This window comes from Hyposmocoma kahamanoa, unplaced genomic scaffold, assembly GCF_003589595.1.
Source record: "Hyposmocoma kahamanoa isolate Upper Pololo Valley unplaced genomic scaffold, ASM358959v1 94, whole genome shotgun sequence".
Classification (NCBI taxonomy): Eukaryota; Metazoa; Arthropoda; class Insecta; order Lepidoptera; family Cosmopterigidae; genus Hyposmocoma; species Hyposmocoma kahamanoa.
The window spans coordinates 9,991,968-10,010,756 of NW_020654878.1; the positions used below are offsets into that span (position 1 = coordinate 9,991,968).

The 18,789-nt window shown below is 34.4% G+C and overlaps 1 long non-coding RNA gene across 1 annotated transcript in view; it reads left to right on the forward strand.

The window, feature by feature from the left end:
- Positions 1-10,565, forward strand: part of LOC113237784 — a 30,692-nt gene extending 20,127 nt beyond the window's left edge. The window contains exons 2-4 of the long non-coding RNA XR_003311064.1: positions 3,735-3,852; positions 9,126-9,262; positions 10,258-10,565. This is a non-coding gene — a long non-coding RNA (uncharacterized LOC113237784). The remainder of the gene's footprint in view (positions 1-3,734; positions 3,853-9,125; positions 9,263-10,257) is intronic.
- Positions 10,566-18,789: the final 8,224 nt, after the last annotated feature.

The following is an 18,789-nucleotide window of genomic DNA, read 5'->3' on the forward strand; positions in this document are numbered from 1 at the left end:
TTTTTCGCGTTTTCGACGTGTATTTATCTACGATAACGATTGAGTGCGTTCTAAAGTGTAGCAGCGGCAATTAAGTGTATTTCACTTACATTGGGCATGCGAAGTACGTACACTTGCGGTGTCTATCTAAATATATGTCTGTGGACATGCACGATATGCTAAAGGCGCTGGTTTGAATCCAGTCAAATCGAAGGAATTTTTCTCAGTATAATATCTTTGCATTAACAATAATAACAAACTGGTGGAGTGATTTCATAAAAAATAATTGAATATCATAATATTAAAAAATATATATTTTCCTTTTTTTGTTCAATTTTACACATTAGATATATTTATGTGAATAGGTAGGTACTTGTAAGACGATCTCAGTAGTAGGACCACTTTGGGAAATGAACTTTTCTAAATTAATTCTAGTCTGGGTGTTCTAGGACTACCTAGAACACCCAGACCTGGGGCACTAGCCCCAGGGTGGATTCCGTTGCTCTGGTACTCATGGTATGTGGTACCTAGTTTGGGAACAATGGTTGTGGTTGTCTAGCACATTATTATTATATTATTTACAGTTTACTTCACTAGTTTTGCTATCTCAAACTTGCAAACTTGTATACAAAGCCATGTTAATGTAAATTCATATACTTCTAACTTTCATATTAAATGCAATGATTCAGATCTCTGTTTGGTCGCATAAATATATTATAAAACCGTTGGAATTATAAAGCTTGTTCAAGATAAAAGTTTTCCAAATTAGATAACGCATGGTCGCCATTGCACTCATAAAATTTTGAAAACGAAGAATTTTAATGAATTCCAGATAAGAAATTTCGAGAACAAATTTATCATTTATATGAATGGTTAAATTTTATGGGTAATTTTGCCTTGGGGGTATCTCTTACTCTGAAATATATACCTCTAATTGTATATGTGCTTGTTTTGGTGAATACGTAGATACCAAAAATCGTAGAAAGAGTTCGCAAGTTCCCGTTGTAATATTTGTATTACAGTTCAACTATTTAAAGAGAGTATGTAGATAACTTATCTATTTTTGAAGCATGCTTGTATAAAAGGCTTTGGTCTCTGTCTACCTCGATGAGTAAAGGGCGTAAAGGATATGTATGCCTGTATTGTAAAATTCTGAATATAATATTAACTAATTTTATAAATGGTATTGCGTTTGCGTGAAGGCTGTCGCCGCCGCCGACATATCATCCGGGCCGGCGGGCGGCGCGCGGCGGCTCTAAGGCCGTACATTATCGTAGATGTACTCATGTACACTAAGACTTCAAAATTCAATGTATAAACCGAAGCTTTCAAAAGTACAGTTAACTGTACAAAATTCTTATGTATAATTAAGAATATTATTTAGATGTAAAATAATTTGGATTGATAACTGTATGCTGAACAGATTTAGTGTTGTGACGGCTCTGAGACTGCGCTCTGGACACATTCCTTCAAAGAAGTTCACATTTTTAACGGGCTTTACACCAACTCCATATTGTAGCGATTGCGACGTCTTTGAAGACGTTTACCATGTTTTGATAGAATGTGAATGTGAAAGTCTCAGGAGACAGTTGGGCAGTGTGTGTGGTCAACATACGACAGACTGGATGGCGTAACAGTATACCTATTGGCCGTTCCTTCGTCAAACGAAGCTAAGATACTGTACAAAATATATTTAAGTAGGCTCAAACTAGGTTAAATGTATAAATTAAGCAGCATTATGGAGCGACAGTGCCTTTTACTAACACGGTAAAGCTCTTTAAATTTAAATTTATTATAAAAAAACGTTAAATAACAGGTATTGTCAGGGTGTGAGACCTATATAACTTGTTGAATAAATTCTTATCCACGTTGTCTTAATACATATAACAACGTAAGTTACACACATAACTAAATTAGATAAGATGTCCTTATTGCTATGGGTCACTATCATCGTAAGTCACTATAGGTATATAAATAGTTGTCAGTTGAAAATTCCGGATTTCAACGCTGACTGTGCGACAAAACTTGATTGCACCGATACGACACGCCAACGTTGTAACTACCTACAATTCAATCTTGAGTAACAAGGAGAGACTTTATTCACTAATATACATGTTCTCTGTGCAGGGTGCAGGGCAGGCCGTAAACAAGGCTGTTCACTCGGCAACTAATGGAATCGCTGAATATATTGCTTCTACCACTGGGGGTCAAGGGAACACAGTTAGTTTAACCTACGAGAATTGGTTTGGGACTAGTTTACTACGTATGTTGAAATAAGATTTAGAATTGTAGATAGTTGTATGTATGTATAAAGATACGATAGCTTACCTACTGCTTTCACCAACCAGCCTATTTTGAGGCCTATCATTACACGAAGTTAAAAGAAAATTAAAGCAGGAGTTAATGAATGTGACATACGATAACACAGAAATTTGTTCCTATAAAACAAAAGATTCTCTACAAATACAATCAATTCATTGTTATTTTTATAAATTCGTGCTCCCACTTAGAAACGAACACACTCACACACACACACACACACACACACACACACACGCACACACACGCACGCATTTGTTTGTTATTATCATATTTACAATTATCATATTTCTTTTACCTAGTTAAATAAATTGTTTGTTTTTTAATCAAGCGTTGATGACCTTTGTAGACCTATTTGGTCTAGTGGTCGATATGGTAGGTAAGGAGACTTAATATATGAAAATAAAATTAGTCTTTCTTCTTCTTATCGTATTTGCTGGCATATTCTATTATACTTGCCATCGTGGTAAAGGAATTTGCCAATCGGCAAAAGGTTCTTGCCGATTGTTACCCAGGGTGCACTGTTTAGGAATGGTACATCGTAAGGGGAGGTTCCATTAGTACACTCTAATTTTATCCATTCAAACGATGTTTTTTTTATTCGTGTTAGTTTACAAATACCCCACAGCTTGTAAAACTTTGTAGAGCTAAATACGTAAGTAGGTTACGATATTACGATTGTCATTAATGCGCAACAATCAGCCAAATTCAATTAAATCTGGAACATTACAAAACGCAAGCCTAGCGGCAGGCGAGGCGCCTAGAACCCTCCATAAAGGTGGATTAATACTGCCGAAAGCCCAACTTACTTAATAAATATAAAAGCCTTCTCCGCCCGCGCTCGTAAACCGCCCACTGCGCTCTTCCAAGATTACTTGTATCGCGACCAGAGAAATTTGATCCGCCAGTTCCATTACGCTCCCTGATTTGGGTATAGATAAGCGGAAGGTTGGCGGTCCAAGATACATTAGTTATGCTATTATCAGCGCTATGTAGATTGCTCCTCGCTCGCCTTGCTTTCTCCCAGATAAGGTTTTACGATGCCTGGAAGAAAGGATAATGTTCTTCTTTGATGTAAGCACGGAATTGTTGTACGTTCCGGTCTAGCTGTTAAGATAGATGCGGTTTTATTTCCTTGCAAGTCGTTCAGAAGAACGTTTGTTGTATATCAAGGGATGTAGTAAAGTGCATTCATGTATTCAGTACACACTGACATCTGCACTTTACCTGACCTTGATTATAACATAGTAAGCAATATGCAATCTACGTAATATAATAATTATTCTGCTAGCAATTAGACGCACAAGTATAATATTTTAGTTGAGTGTATATTTTAGAATCTCTAAGACTCAATTTATGCTGCCACTAACTTTAAAATTTCTCGCTATCTACACAACTGTTTGCTAATAAATAATAAAACATTTCTTATATTCCAGTGTTGGAGTAAGAGGAACAAAGTTGCAGTAATTTATGACAGAAGGCTTTATGGCAGGGCTAAGTTCGCACATGCGTACAAACGTGCACCATAAACTTTGCTAAGCCCCTACAGCTTGGGTATGTATCCGTCGACATAAATTTATCAACCTTTTTAGGCTTATTTTTGTTAAAAATACAATACTCGGATTTGAAGAAACCTTTTAGAATTTGCTCTATATATCTACAACCAACCGAATGTCAACTAAATATCTCACTTTAGTGTTTAAATCTTGTTTTAGTGAATAAAATTTTCAGCTCTTCACGCCCGTCGTCTGTATTTCTACTTATGTCTCTAAATTCAAAAATTCAAATATCCTTGTGTTTATAATAATCTAAAATTCAAGCCAACGTTTTTAAACTCTCATATACATAAAACTCTTAAATAGGACGTACCCTCGTTAATATGCGAAATTAAAACGACATAAAACTTAACATACGAATCGTAAAATTAACAAGCTCACTGTCTCCTTGTAATAAAAAATATACTTATGACACCGCTTATTTCAATTAATAAACGCTTTACGCCTACTTAAAGCAACTAAGTAGTAGTAGAGAAATCACCATAAAAATAACACTTAATTTCAGCTCGCAATTACGACGCCGTTAAAGGGCGGCTGCCGAGAACCGACATAGCCATTACATTACCTTACACTTACTATTCCATACGTTCAATGTAGGTATACTGTCTATTTATAACACTTTCTGTCAAAGGATAGAATGAAAATTAAAGTTCTTACTGATTGATGCTTTTTCTCAACATTGACTTGGAGAAAACAAAATGTTTTTTTCTAGTGGGCGGTTTCTGTCTGCATAATACGCCTGAACAAGTACAACCGCACGTTCGGTGTCTAGCACATAACAGCACTATTGTGTTCCAGATTGACAGGAAGGAAAAGCTACTGCAACCATCGGCACAAGAGACTTAAGGCCTCATATCCCAGGACCGTTATTTACTTTTCAACAGGTCTCACTGCTTGTCAAATTTTTGTTATCTTTATTTATTAAATAACTTTTATACAATTGTATATAATAGTTCCATCGTATCCTAAACTATGGTTTACAAAAAAAGCATTTTTGCCCGTTTCATATGGGGATTGCTCAGTACAAAGTTTACAGAACCTGCAGCGCTTCGATTGATCTGCAGGTCCCCCATCATCTGTTGCTCGTACCGGCCACATTACAATAACAAGTTATTGGCATCTTCCACTACTCTGCGTAACTCACTGCTTCGACAGTTCGTCTTTTTAATCAAAACTGCTTAACTTCATCACTTCAGTGCCTCTACTACGAGTTTACTGTGACAGTTGTCGCTAGCGACCGCGATTACACTGCGCCCTTATTAGTCACAAGAAGAACGAACATTTTGTGCACAAACATTTTACGCTTGCGATAACTGTCACTGTAATCTCATGGTAGCGGCACAGTTCATTTTTTCATCAAAGCTTTTTCATAAAAAATAAACAACACACATTTTCCTTCCACAGTCGTGCTTCCCGGTTTGAGTATCACAATTTGTTTTCCTTCCAATAACACTTATAGGCATGAATGAGAAAGACAAAGTCTGTAGCCTTATAGAGGAAGGTATGGGATAATGGACCGGCAACTAAATCAGACCACCCTCATATCTCAAAAAGTATTTTTTAAATTGCTTTATGGGCATAACCCAGCGATATGTGACTAACTTCATTGCCTACTGACCATGTTGTTTTTATTATGACATTGAACGTGTGTGTTTTGTTTTATCTTTTTTTGTTATTTTTAATGTAAATTCCACAGATACTAAGAGTGTATTAACTTAAAGGTAAGCATACAGTGTTCGTAATTTGCAGCATAGAAGTATAATTTATCTACAATCAAATTACATAAAACTATTCGCGGCATTTATAGGTTATATTGTATTAGATTAGGTTTTATAATATAGTCATATTGTTGGTTAAAAGGACCAACAGTGTGAAATGAATAGATGTTCAAATGGTCTTGGACGTTTCAGATAGCAGTCTTGGACTAGAGGACAAGGATAATGAATGTGCTAAATGCAAAATAAATTATTTCATTTTATAATTATTATAATTTTATTAGACTTATAAAATTATTACGTATGTTATATTATGTTTCATTGTAATTTTTTACCTATTTCTTTTACACTCAGTACCCATTGAATTCCAATTAGCGACCCCGTGGTCCAAATTACAGAACCAGTCGGCTAAGTAGGGACAAAGCTCGGATTTCACATTTTGTTGATTTTTTAGATGTCTGTAATAATTATGTTGATTAATGCTTAATAAATACAAAGTCTAAGAATTGTTGTTTCATTTCATACAATAAACATTTGTAAAAATCTGAAAAATATATATTTAAAACGCGTTTGAAAAAACAAATGATACTAGATTTTTCCTATACCCATATTAACAGACTTTCCCCTACTTATATTACAATTACTGTTTTTCCGTCGCGAACGAGATAATATGACGTCCGACCGGGGCATAAATGCGTTATATACTTGTTTTCTATCCTCCTTTCTCACCGGACTAATTCCAAAGACAGTTACGACTGGATAGGCGATAAATCTATGTGCTATAGTCTTAATTGTACGTGCCATAACACGAATGAGCCCGCATGTTTAATAGGCAAATTCATTGAGATAGAACTAGGCTTATACGGAGTTAATTTCACGGTTTAATTAGTGACACGTGGCTGGATTTATTGTTACGTTTTAGAGCTGCACTTGTTTCTTAAATTAGCTGCTGTTTTTGTGTAATTGGGTTTCTCGATAGAGCATTGACTATTGTAGAGTGATTATTTGTATTTCTGTCGGCTTTGAAGGGTGCGGTGATTGTTTTAAACAAATATGGTCGGTGCGCACATTATATTATAGTGCACGTTTTAAGCAGATAGAAAAAAAACAATCAGTGCCAAGTTAAACATGTTTTTATGACCACAGGAGCCAACTTCATTAAAAAAGATATAATAAAACCGGTACGAATACTTAATTTTTGTATTCATATATAGTAGATATTTGCAATATTAGAAGTATACAGGTATTCGTATATTTATAAATACCTACTTGTATCTTAAGTACCAAATTGCCTTTGCATTTATTACACCTACATACATAGGTAAATGATGAAACCTTTAACTCAAAGGTTAAATGTAAGTATTTTTAGCTAGAACAGCAAACCAACGAGTCTTGTGAACAGCACAGCTTCAAGTAATAGGTATTCATAGAGTGTATAATACCTCCCTTTGGTAGATATATCGGAATTATTAAAGGTAAAAATAAAAACTACATACTATAAAAAGGCAATACAAATACAATACAGTAATTGCATGATATCGAGAGAGGCATTATGCACTCCGTATGTATTATTTGCTTGAAGTTTACGTGAATAAAAAATGAATGAAAAAGCTTGTAGCTTATCACGATATAAATTTAAGATACAATTATTTAAATAGTCCTTAAAAAATAGTACATTATCATTTTTTACGCTGTTATGGCTCTTCTTAGAAAACTTTTGTTTTAACCCACGTGTTTTCTTTAAAAGAGTACCTCTGTACCTAGGTACGTACATACTAGGATTTTTATTTGTAACGTAAATAGAAAAGGACATTTATAAAACAAACAGACTATTTGCACACTATAGGGGTTTGATTAAAAACGTGCCGAAGCATTCGAATGAGTGTAAACACTGGGGAAGCAATCGGTATTCACCAGAGCCCCTTTTCGAACCCATAGTTAAGAATTTGATTAATTTTGGAGGGAGAAGTAAAGAAACACGCTATTTATGACAAAGACGACAATCTCGTTTAAATATATAGGTACCTCGGGTAGTAAATGTTGTGGCCTGGTGTTAATGAAAAGAAAGAAAAGACTCGGTCCACATAAGTTTATTAACAAATAAAAAACGAAAAGGCCCAAGAGGGCCTATATACGTATATCAAATGATTTAAAAACTGTAAATCACGTGAAGTTTGAGTTTTACGTGAGGATGATGCATGAGTACATTCTCACGTTTTGAGAGTTTTGAAAGAATAGTGGAAGAAAAAAGGAATCCGAGAACACTTTATGTAAGTGGCCAGGAACCAGTAAAGAGGGTGATAAAAAGATGGGATGACAATGATGGGCGTCAGGATGACGATGGAGCAGAAATTTCATTTAATTTGTTTGAACCTTTTAAAAGCATACTGCGCTACGAGATCACGCAGGCGGATAAAAAAACAGATCTTTTACTCTTTAGCATGTAAATACTATCAATGTATTTTTATTAACAATGTATTATATTGTATCGCACACACTAATATAGTAACGAACACCCTCACCATAACCCCGCTCTAGGAAAACCATGTGGCGCGGGTGCTATGGACACACGTAAACAACCACAAATTACACCCAAGCTCACTAGAGAAATAAATGCAGGCCATTCAAATATTTCTCCGGCCCGGGAATCGAACCTGGTACCTCTGCGTGGCAGTCCGGCATGGTAACCTTTCGGCCACGGAGGCAGTTTCAACAATGTTTGTTTTTCTCAGGATCCTGTCTCGACATCTCTTACTCTGTTACTACCTTATTTGCATGTACTTGTATTCAACTTTGCCCACGCTGTAACACTATAAGGGTTACCTCTTTCGCTTCTTGATAGGAACTTACGTAACGAACGTACTTATTTACTGAAACCAAAAAATACTACCAACTTTTAACGAGTACAAGTTTTAAAACTTTGACCCAGTTTTTTCAGTACTCTATTGCTATTTCGCTACATAATATATGTATTAATTACATGTAGGTATATATGAATAAACTATGAATACATGCGTAGAATTTATAATCATTATACATATATAAATTATCCTCTTAATCTAAGTACTTACCCACGAATCAAGCTGCCTGCAGGCATAGTTAGGCATACCTGTAAAAGCTTGACGTATTTACGACCCACCATAATAAATTCCATAGTTAACAATACCCCGCGCACCCTAATGCGATCCGATGACGGAAAAGTAACGCTCCCGATAACGAGGGCAATAAACCTAAAGGAAATTTCACTTGAGTGCTTTCGCTTTTCCTTGGGGGTGCGGTAAAATACATGATTTGCTCGAAGCTAGTGTGTGTAAATCGAACGAAATAGTTGGCAAACGTAATAAAGAAGCACGCAGGATAACTATTTCTAAAGGTACCTCGACGAAGAAAGGATACCTAAAAATAAATTGTACCAAAAATTCGTTTTTGTTATTCTTTATAGATTTAAGGTCAAATTTTTATGCCCTATCGATCTGTTTATTCATATTATTATTCACCAAAACTAGCTTTTCACGTAAACATAGTTATAAAAATAAAAAATATGTCTTCTTCTCAGGAAAGGAATGATACGTCGTGCACCCCCACAAAAGGAGTTTCAATGACGATGGCACAATCGCAACAACAACAGGGCAACAATCGGCGAGTACCTGACGCCCATTAGCAAATCCTTTCGCCACGATTGCAAGCATTCAGGTATATGCCGTTAATACTTACCAAAAAATATGAACCAAAAGGTTCATAGATTTCTCACAGATGGCGCTTGGAGAAATTCTTGAGGTCCGTTGGTTCGTTCCGTGACTTAGTCATCACAGCGTCTGACACGATTTGCTGGGAGACGTTGGTTCGAATCCAATCGGATCAAAGTGAATTTTTCTAAGTGTTTATCGATCTATGTTTAATAATTATACTAGTGGTAATAATGTCATAAAAAATAATTAAATATCATGATGGTGAAACAAGTGGTCTTCTACTAATGATTTTTTTATCGATTATAACAATAAAAACAGTTCATGGGTGTCGATATAAGTTACAGACAAAAATACAGTTTGCTCTTAACGTTTGTACTCGTAAACAATTCAAATGGTTATGTCTCAGATGTATCATTAGTTTTGTTTAAAAATTATTCTCTGAAAAGAACAAAGCGTCATTAGCACATAATGTCACTTTTGGAAAATACAAGTGAACCAGATAGAGATGATTGGATTGTAAAGAAAACTTCATGCGTTCTATTGTAAGTCAATGGTTCTATACATAATTATTATAAGTAAAAACTTTAAGTGTAGGAAACGCGCACGAGTATACGCAATGACGCCACTAATTTGTGATTTATTGATTTATTTTACAATTTTGATTAGTAGCTGTGAAATTAATTCTAAATAAATAACTATGTATTTTTAAATCAAACATCTCGATTACTTTTTACATTTCGCAAACAAAATACCAATTATCAAAACAAGACGGTTGTTTTTTTGCAATCATCTATTACAAGCTAAATATGTAAATGTAAAGAATTATGTATTAACCTATTGGTGCTAGTGTTGAATTAACTAGGTACTTACACTTCAGTCTACCAATGAATGTAAAAAATCTATTTTTAATTACACATATGATTAGGAAGCGTCTTAATCAATTTTGTATTTGCATACTGAAATGTAGTCTAATTTAATTTTATATTTTTCTCATTCCAGTGCACCTGATGAGTTCGATAAACTGTAGCGGAAAGCAATTCCGTGAAGGGACCAAATGTTTCAAGATTTCACTGACACCCACCCTCTCTTTGTTCCTGCTTTACATTCGAAATAGCACCCCAAACCTTCCATCTCTTTTGAGTACAGCGGCCATCTTGTACACACATCTCTTTCTAGCATGAGTTTCAATATGGCGGATGCTGCGCGGGTGGGGTGGCTTCCGGAGGGTGTATGAAGTTGCCGCGAAATTAGATGACTTTTAGGGGGAAGTAATCAATATTAGAAACTTTTGTTATGGACGGACGCACACCTAAGTAATACAACATCGCTTACGTATAACGTAAGCGATTTTGTATTACAACAAATTGTCAATTTACAAAGAGTTAGCGAAACTTGAATTTATTACGTAATGTAATCATGAAAACATGTACATAAAAAAACAATTTAACTAATAACTTTATTAATTTATTTATAATTGCGTTATAAAACAAATCAGATAAATAGTACTTAACTATTACACCTAAGAGCTCATTTATTTTTCACTGAAAACAATAAAATATTATCTCGCAGGTGTCTGTAGCGTTGTGGAGTGGATGTCTCCATCCGTTTAATACTCATAATCAAAAACCTGCAAGCAAAAAATAGTTCTGTAACAGGATACTTGCTACGCTTAATTGAAACCAAGAAAAATATTAATAAACTGTTAACATTATATTTCTCTATTAATATTAATATTAAATAACAAAGGAAGTTAGTCCTTCTTAATACAATTAAATGCGAATTATTTATGCCAAATAGAAATCAATATAATTTTATCAAGTCGGCGTACTAAAATTCGCAATAACATCTATTTACTTTCTAAGCATAGTAAAGCTAACTGTAAGTAATCAATTTTGCTACATTTAAGCAGAGCTTATTAAATTTCACTCTTTTAACCATTGACTTACAATGCTTTTAACGTTTCATTTTACAACTAATGTTCTCAATCCACGTCAAATGCCATAAAAACTAACAATATTAAGGCGTGGTTACTGACGAAACGAAACATAAGAACAATAAAAAAAAATTAAATTTTATTCGATGTAGAACTTATGAGCAGTAATTATTTTCAACATAAATTCCTATGATAAAGTGTATTTTTATTGATTCTTTTTGATTTACTTTTTAATAATTTTATGTTACTAAATAGGTAGATGTAAACAGTTTATTATTAAAAAGACATAAAGTTTAGCTTCTAGGATATTAAAAATCAAATATGTACCTAGTGTCCCGCAGCAGGGTGCCCAAAACACTAGCATGTTTACTATTTTATTTCATATTTGCCAGTAACATGCGTAGTACCTACTTTGTATGGCCGTACTAATACATTTAGCAATGTGTGTGCAGCGCCGTACCTATGGTGCAGAGTGTATGGCGCACACCACTCACGATGCCTACTTTGCTCCATTTGCACCCAAATTTCCGATCACTGAGGAAAATAAAACTGTAAGTATTCATTCCATTTTGATCGTGTGTCTACCAGAGGGCGCCAGGGTATTGATTGCACCCGGGCGCTACATGAGCTAGCGCCGGCGCGTCCATTACTTTACTATGGACTGGGGTTCGACTCAAAAGGTCGACTTCATAGTCGAAGCCTGGTACCAAGACCTCGCCTCCGACTATAGTCCGAGATGTTTTTTTTCAACCTGTCGGCCAGTTTCAGGAGTAAATCCTCTTGCTGGTCATTTGAACGTAGAAAAGGTTGAGAGTTTACATTCCTAAGTAATAAATTATTTAAATTAATTGATTATGTGTTTTATTAATTACCCCTGTCCCCATTTAGTTGGTCACCTCTGCCTGACATGCTTGTATCATCACTAACTAGTGCACAGAAATGTAATAGACATTAGCAATTAAAAACTTACTCTATTCAACATTATAGCAAAAATAAGAATAGATAGAATAGAGTGCCTATGTACGATTCATGCATCATTAAGCGAAAGAGGTGCATTTGGGGCGTAGCGGGTGGAAGTCCAGAGTTTCCTCCTACCCCAGCAGGAGATGGACGTGATAATGTGTAAGTATGACTAAGTATAATAAATTAAAAAAGTTGCGGATCAAATAAAAGATTACTTACCATAAAATTATTATGATACAGAATCATAAAAAATCCGTTTGAGTAAACTTGCTGAACTTTATCTAAATTAATTTGGGTTTAGATAGAAAATAGTTCCTGTTATTAAAGTAGGTAGAGAAGAACTGTTAACGATAACTTTTTTTTAATTTACTCTGCCTTTTTTAAGTGAATAAGAAAATTAGTTTAGCTGATTTTTTTCTTTAACTTATGTCTATTACTTACAACTATAAATAACAAACTAATTTCTTATTCAAATGAAATGGTAATGGTCCTCTCAAACACATACCTACCCTCAAAATTGCCCCCTCACCCTTCAAGACTCTACCAAACTTATCTTTGTCTCTGCATTTAAGTACGGGTGGTTCATAAAGAATGAGTGCACAGTTAATATTGAACATGTTAAAATTGGAAATGCTTTGAAATTCACGTACTCCACAAACCCTTATATTTATTTAGAGGCTTATTCATATCACTACACAATTATGTACTAAGTGAACTATCTACGTCAGGGTGTTTGTAAATATGTAGACACTTAGTAGGTTACAACTATAGGTTATACCTAAAAGTCACTGATTTCTATTAAAATAATAGATCGAAACGAAACATTTTTGTTTTACAATTCCGTCCATAAATAAAATTAGATTTTTTACGCCTCTAGACAAATATAATTAAATAATTAACCTGATAGTTTGACAAGAAACTAGACTTCACGCCATCTGTTCCTACGTGGATGAACTACGCAGCTCATTAAGAAACTACGACATAGGACGCCATCTAGCGGTTTTGCGTGGAAGTTCTTAGTGTGCTACATATCTGGTCAAAGTCACACAATAAATAAGTCACAATTAATGAACGAGAAAGTTTTTATGCGTGCCAATAGATCGTACTTATTTGAATAAAGCACTTGGCTTTCTTTATCAACGCTGTCAAGTCACGTCACTGAATTAACCACTTCTATCTTTTTTATGATACTTGACGGGTAAGTCGTGCTGCCTGTTGGTAAGCGATAGGTACGCTTAGAATAATAACGCATAGAATGATAGTTTCATATCAAACGAACTGTCACAAGTGAGGCAAAAACCAAATCATGTAGGCGTAAGCAACTTGTAACTACGCTCGTCGGCACGCACACAAATATACAAATAATGATGCCATGGAATAACATTTCCCTCAAAAGTGGGGAAATTGTATCTTGCTTAACTCATCATTAAGTTAAAGGTGCCTACAGATTTGCCCGACATTGTCGATCAGGTGCCTACAGATATGCTCGGTTTTGTCGATGAAAAACGAATGAAGCACTTATTTGTAAATCCAAGATGGCGGACACGATTTTTCAAAATATGCTATATGGGTATCCTTTTCGAGGTATTTGGGGATGCTCATTACGAATATGGCACTCATTTCTAAATCCAAGATGGCGGACACGAGTTTTCAAATAAATGCAATATGGGTATCATTTTCGAGGTACTTGGGGGTGCTCATTACGAATATGGCACTCATTTGTAAATCCAAGATGGCGGGCACGATTTTTTCAAAAAAATGCTATGTGGGTATCATTTTCGAGGTATTTGGGGATGCTCAATGTGAATATGGCACTATTTGTAAATCCAAGATGGCGGGCACGATTTTTCAAATAATGGCAAGTTGGGTATCGTTTTCTTGGTATTTGGGGGTGCTCATTACGAATATTGCTTTTGTTTGAACTGTCGTGTTTGCCATCTTGGATTTAGAAATGAGTCCCATATTTGTATTGAACATTCCCAAACATCTCGAAAACGATACCCAACTTGCCATTATTCGAAAAATCGCGCCCGCCATCTTGGATTTAGAAATAAGTGCCATATTCGAAACCTAAAACCGAAAATGCCATAAGCAAACATTAAAGAAAATAACTGTTAAAATAGATTAAAAAATCGCTTAAGAATGCTCCCCTTTTAAGAAAATAAAATATTTTAATATAAAATATTTCGCTTGAGTTACGAAAAGAAAGACATATAATAAGCTATCAAAGTTGTACTGGTGGTGCCAACACTATAGTAGAAACAAATATATACTGTAAATTTGTTGCAATATGTGCTCCAATTCAAATAAAATTAATATAAATAATTATTCTATAAAGCATGAACGCAGAGCCGTTAAAAGTATTATAAAATAATTAAGTGTCCCAATCACTTACAGGAGTTAACGAAAACATTTAATGTTTATTCGAGTAAATATTAGTTCAAAATGCGCAAATAAATCGAAATTACAGGCACCACTAAAATTTACGTAATATAATTATTTTGATACAGAATAGCAAAATGGGGAGAAAAAAAATTCGTTACTTTGCAACACTTTCGTATCTTGTTGCCGCGAAATTATTTTTCTGTTTTAGTGAATATTTACATAAAAATATGAGTTGAAACGCATTACTTACTTGTGGAATGCGATGTTAGTGTCTATTTTATGTTTGTCTGTTGTATTTTTACACCCATTTACCGCACATTTCGTCATTTTTAGCAAAAAATTTTGGAGCTGTTCGCGGTGCAATATGACCTTGAGCACTAACAGCCCGCGCGCTCCTGGGACGCGTTTGGAACCCTCTAACTTGCCTCACTTAGCGTGTGCGGGCTAGGTTTCTATGCGTTATTATTCTAAGTAGGTACGCCTACCTGTTCAAGAAATTACAGTGCCACTCAGAATTTTAAATCGGAAAGATCTGAGGGGCACTGCCACACTGCGCCTTGACAAGTCCCATGTGCATTTAATTTCACCAACATCCTTACCCAGAACGCTGTACCTAATGCTCACATTACTGACTGCTTGGCGACAGAAATAGGCAATCTGTAACAAATACAAAAAAAATATAATTATAGCATATCTTTTGTAATTTATGTATACTGAAAAGCATTTTTAATGTTATGTAACTTGTATTACATCATATCTAGTATGTAGCTATGTACACTGAAATGTTATTGTTATAGGTAGAGACGGCAAAATTTGCAAAATAATTCTTTGTCTGTAATATGATAGTTCCGTGTTGTTCTTTAAAACATACTTCTAACTTCCTTCAAACTCAACGTAGATACCTAATTTGACTTTTCCAAAGCCAAAGCTGATACGCCCTTGATACCGGCAATATATTTAATAGGTAACATTGGGCGTCTTATACTCACCTAAACAGCAAAAACTAACTTTAAATAAGTATCTACTTGTATTAGACATGACCTACATCATGATGGGTAAAAGGCGAAAAACCGCATAATTTAAAATATATATACATATATGTACTAGGGTAGACCGGAGGCAAAAGTAACAGGGGGCAATTGAAACTTTGTCTATATTTCGAAAACGGTCAGTCATTTTTAAGCGTGTGCGCTTGTACTTAGGTACTCCTCAGACACTTTCGGTCTTGAATTTAGTCGAGTGGTGGCAGCGCGTGGTGCGATCGACTGTTATACCCTTTTGTATTTCCATTTTGTATTTCCATGTCATCAAGGTATATATGTATATATTCTTATATTGATTTTTAAACACAAATTATTGGCCTTTTAACGAAGAATTTATATTTGTAAGATGGTAACTAGGTTTCTAAAAGATCAAAGGTTATGGTAATATTACAGTGTGTATATGTATTTCACAGTAGTTTTAAAGATAATGAATATTCTTCTCTAATGGGTACGTCCACTGGTGCAGTTGTAACACATAGATATTCCGGAGGCAATTGTGACGTTACAATTGACCTTGTGAGCATTTGTTAAATAATATTTTTATTTTTGTTTTATAAATCGACCAAATCCAAACATTAAAGTTTTATGATGTAAAACAAATAAATTGTTTATTTACTTGTTAAATATTTTTTTGCACTGGACAAACACACCTTTTTGTAAAGAAAACACACCTTTTGATGACAGCTTATTATTTAAAAAATATGCAAATTAGCTTGGACATTGTGAAAATGCTCAAATATCATTAATACCTTCGATTAACAACGTCATTTGCATCGCAGGTAGAGGAGAAGTGCTAAGAATAAAGAACACAGGTTTGAGCCCTTCCTTAGAACATAGTGTGCAAACATTATTATATTGTAACTTTTGATACGGTAACAGATACTTTAATATTATGCTCTGGGGGTAATACTAACAGAGGGGGCAGTTGTCACAAACAACATCTCATTAAACTAAAAACTAATTTTCGAGTACAAAATTTTACATTTAAGTTAATTGTGTTTAGATTAGATATATTAATACTTACAAGTTTTTCTGGCTAAATTTCAAATTCATAGCCATAAAAAGCATTGCCAATAAAACTAAGACTACTATTTTTGTTTGTTTTTACATGTTTTTAATTATCAGTATTATCACTAATGTTATATCTCATTAAAACAAAACTGAAATGAGGTTCATTTTAATCATAAAAACATTAGTACTTTTCTAAATTTTCGCTGCGTCTTATTGTTTTCAAATGGTATTACTTTTGTACCGGGGCATTAGTAACATATCCCCGTCTCACAAAACCTTTAAAATCTAAATTTTAAAGCATAATATCGAATAATCACTAACAAATGTTTGTAGCCAAATATATTTACCTTACACGGGAAATATTTTAAGGATACGTTTAAAGCAGTTCTATAATCGAAGCGTGCGTAAAAAGTGTTACTTTTACCTCCGGTCTACCCTATCTTAGTTGTGCCACTTATATGTTACAATTATGATTTAGGGGAAGTCAGCTCAAAGCGGTTACTTTAACTTTACGCCAAATTAAAACTGGTAGCCATAAGACAATAGATATTAGTTACGATCTTGACACTAATTGACGTATATATAATTTTGTAACGTGACAACCAATCTCATACAAATTTACAAACAAGATCACAGTTAGCAAATAATAATTGTGAAAGATGATAACATTAAATGCTATGCGAAATGTGAAACTTAATTAGAAACTTTTCGTTTGGATACCTAGCTATCAACAAAAAATCTACTCATGAATAGAAACTTGATTAAAATCAAAATTGAATTGTTAAACTGTACGTAAATGTTTTAAAACAGTCGTTATACCTAACACACGTTCCCCTAAAAGTTTTTCGTAATGGCGCTTTCGCCCTTTCTACAATGAAAATGAAAAATGAAAATGAAGCATTAAATATTTTTATTTAGTAGAACCAGAGCTCCTTTTGAAAAAGTTGTTGCCACCTTTCCTATTTCTGGCAAGTAGTAATGTGATCATTGCTGCGTTTCGGTTTTGAAGAGTGAATGGTGCTGGTGTAGTTACAGGCACGTGTAACTTATCAACTTATGAATCAGGGTGATGGGCGCAGTGGGAGTGCCAGTCATATCTTTGTGATTTAAAGTCTGAGTGACACTGCAACTGTTATGAACAGGCATGTCGCTTACCACCAGGCGCACGACTTGTTCGTCCCATCACTTGGTATAAAAAAAAACATTAAATTAAATATGTATTCTGTAGTAAAGGGTGATACAACGTTTTACGTCGAAAAAGCACACAAAAAAGTTCAACAAAAAAAAACAAAAGTTCCAAGATATCGTAAATGGAACTATGTCAAACTTTATTTGTGTTATAAAACCATAAAATGGCCGAACAACGGATGATTATCACTCACATTGTTACGTAAACGTGGTCATTAAACGAGCATGAATGGACGACCAAGGAAGGGTTAAATAACAAAAAAATGTCCAGAATCGAAGCCAGGGTTGACAACTTTAACTCAGTAAGTGTTAACCTCAATTTATTATCGAGTTCTTAATTTTTCGCGATTGTTACGGATTTGAAATGAAACAGTTGTGTTTTTGATTTGAAACAAACCAACGCTTTGGGTTCTGTAACAGTCACAAGTGACTCAACTCATTCCATAATTCTGTAATTGAGAGGTAAAGAACTTAAAGCCCTAAATAGCAATTTTTACTAAGTACAGAGCGTTTTAAACAGAATGTGGCTCTATATTAGGTATTTCAAATTAATCTTAATAAAATATGTTAAATAAAAAACAAACAGCGTTAGGACTTCATGACTTACTATTGCGTAATTTTTAGCATTGTAAAGCAACGTTTGTACAAAACATCTAAAATAAAAAATACTACATATTTTGGATTTTAGATGTTTTGTACTCGAGGTTTTTTACCTCTCACAATTATCCACAGAATTTATTACTTCATCAAAGTCGAGAACATAGCTCAAAGTTTAACATAATGAATGTCCCCTAAACATAATAAGTACCTACTTAATCAATTTTGGGTAATCATACCTACTACGTGCTGACTAGCAAGTGAAATTGATTCTGTAAGGAAAACCTGTGTAGCACCTGCCTATTCAAAATATAAATGATAATACATAATAGTATATAAGTCAGGTGGATTAAATTTATTATTATATACACCCATAGAATCGTTGCTTAGTGCTATATCTAGTAAAACGAG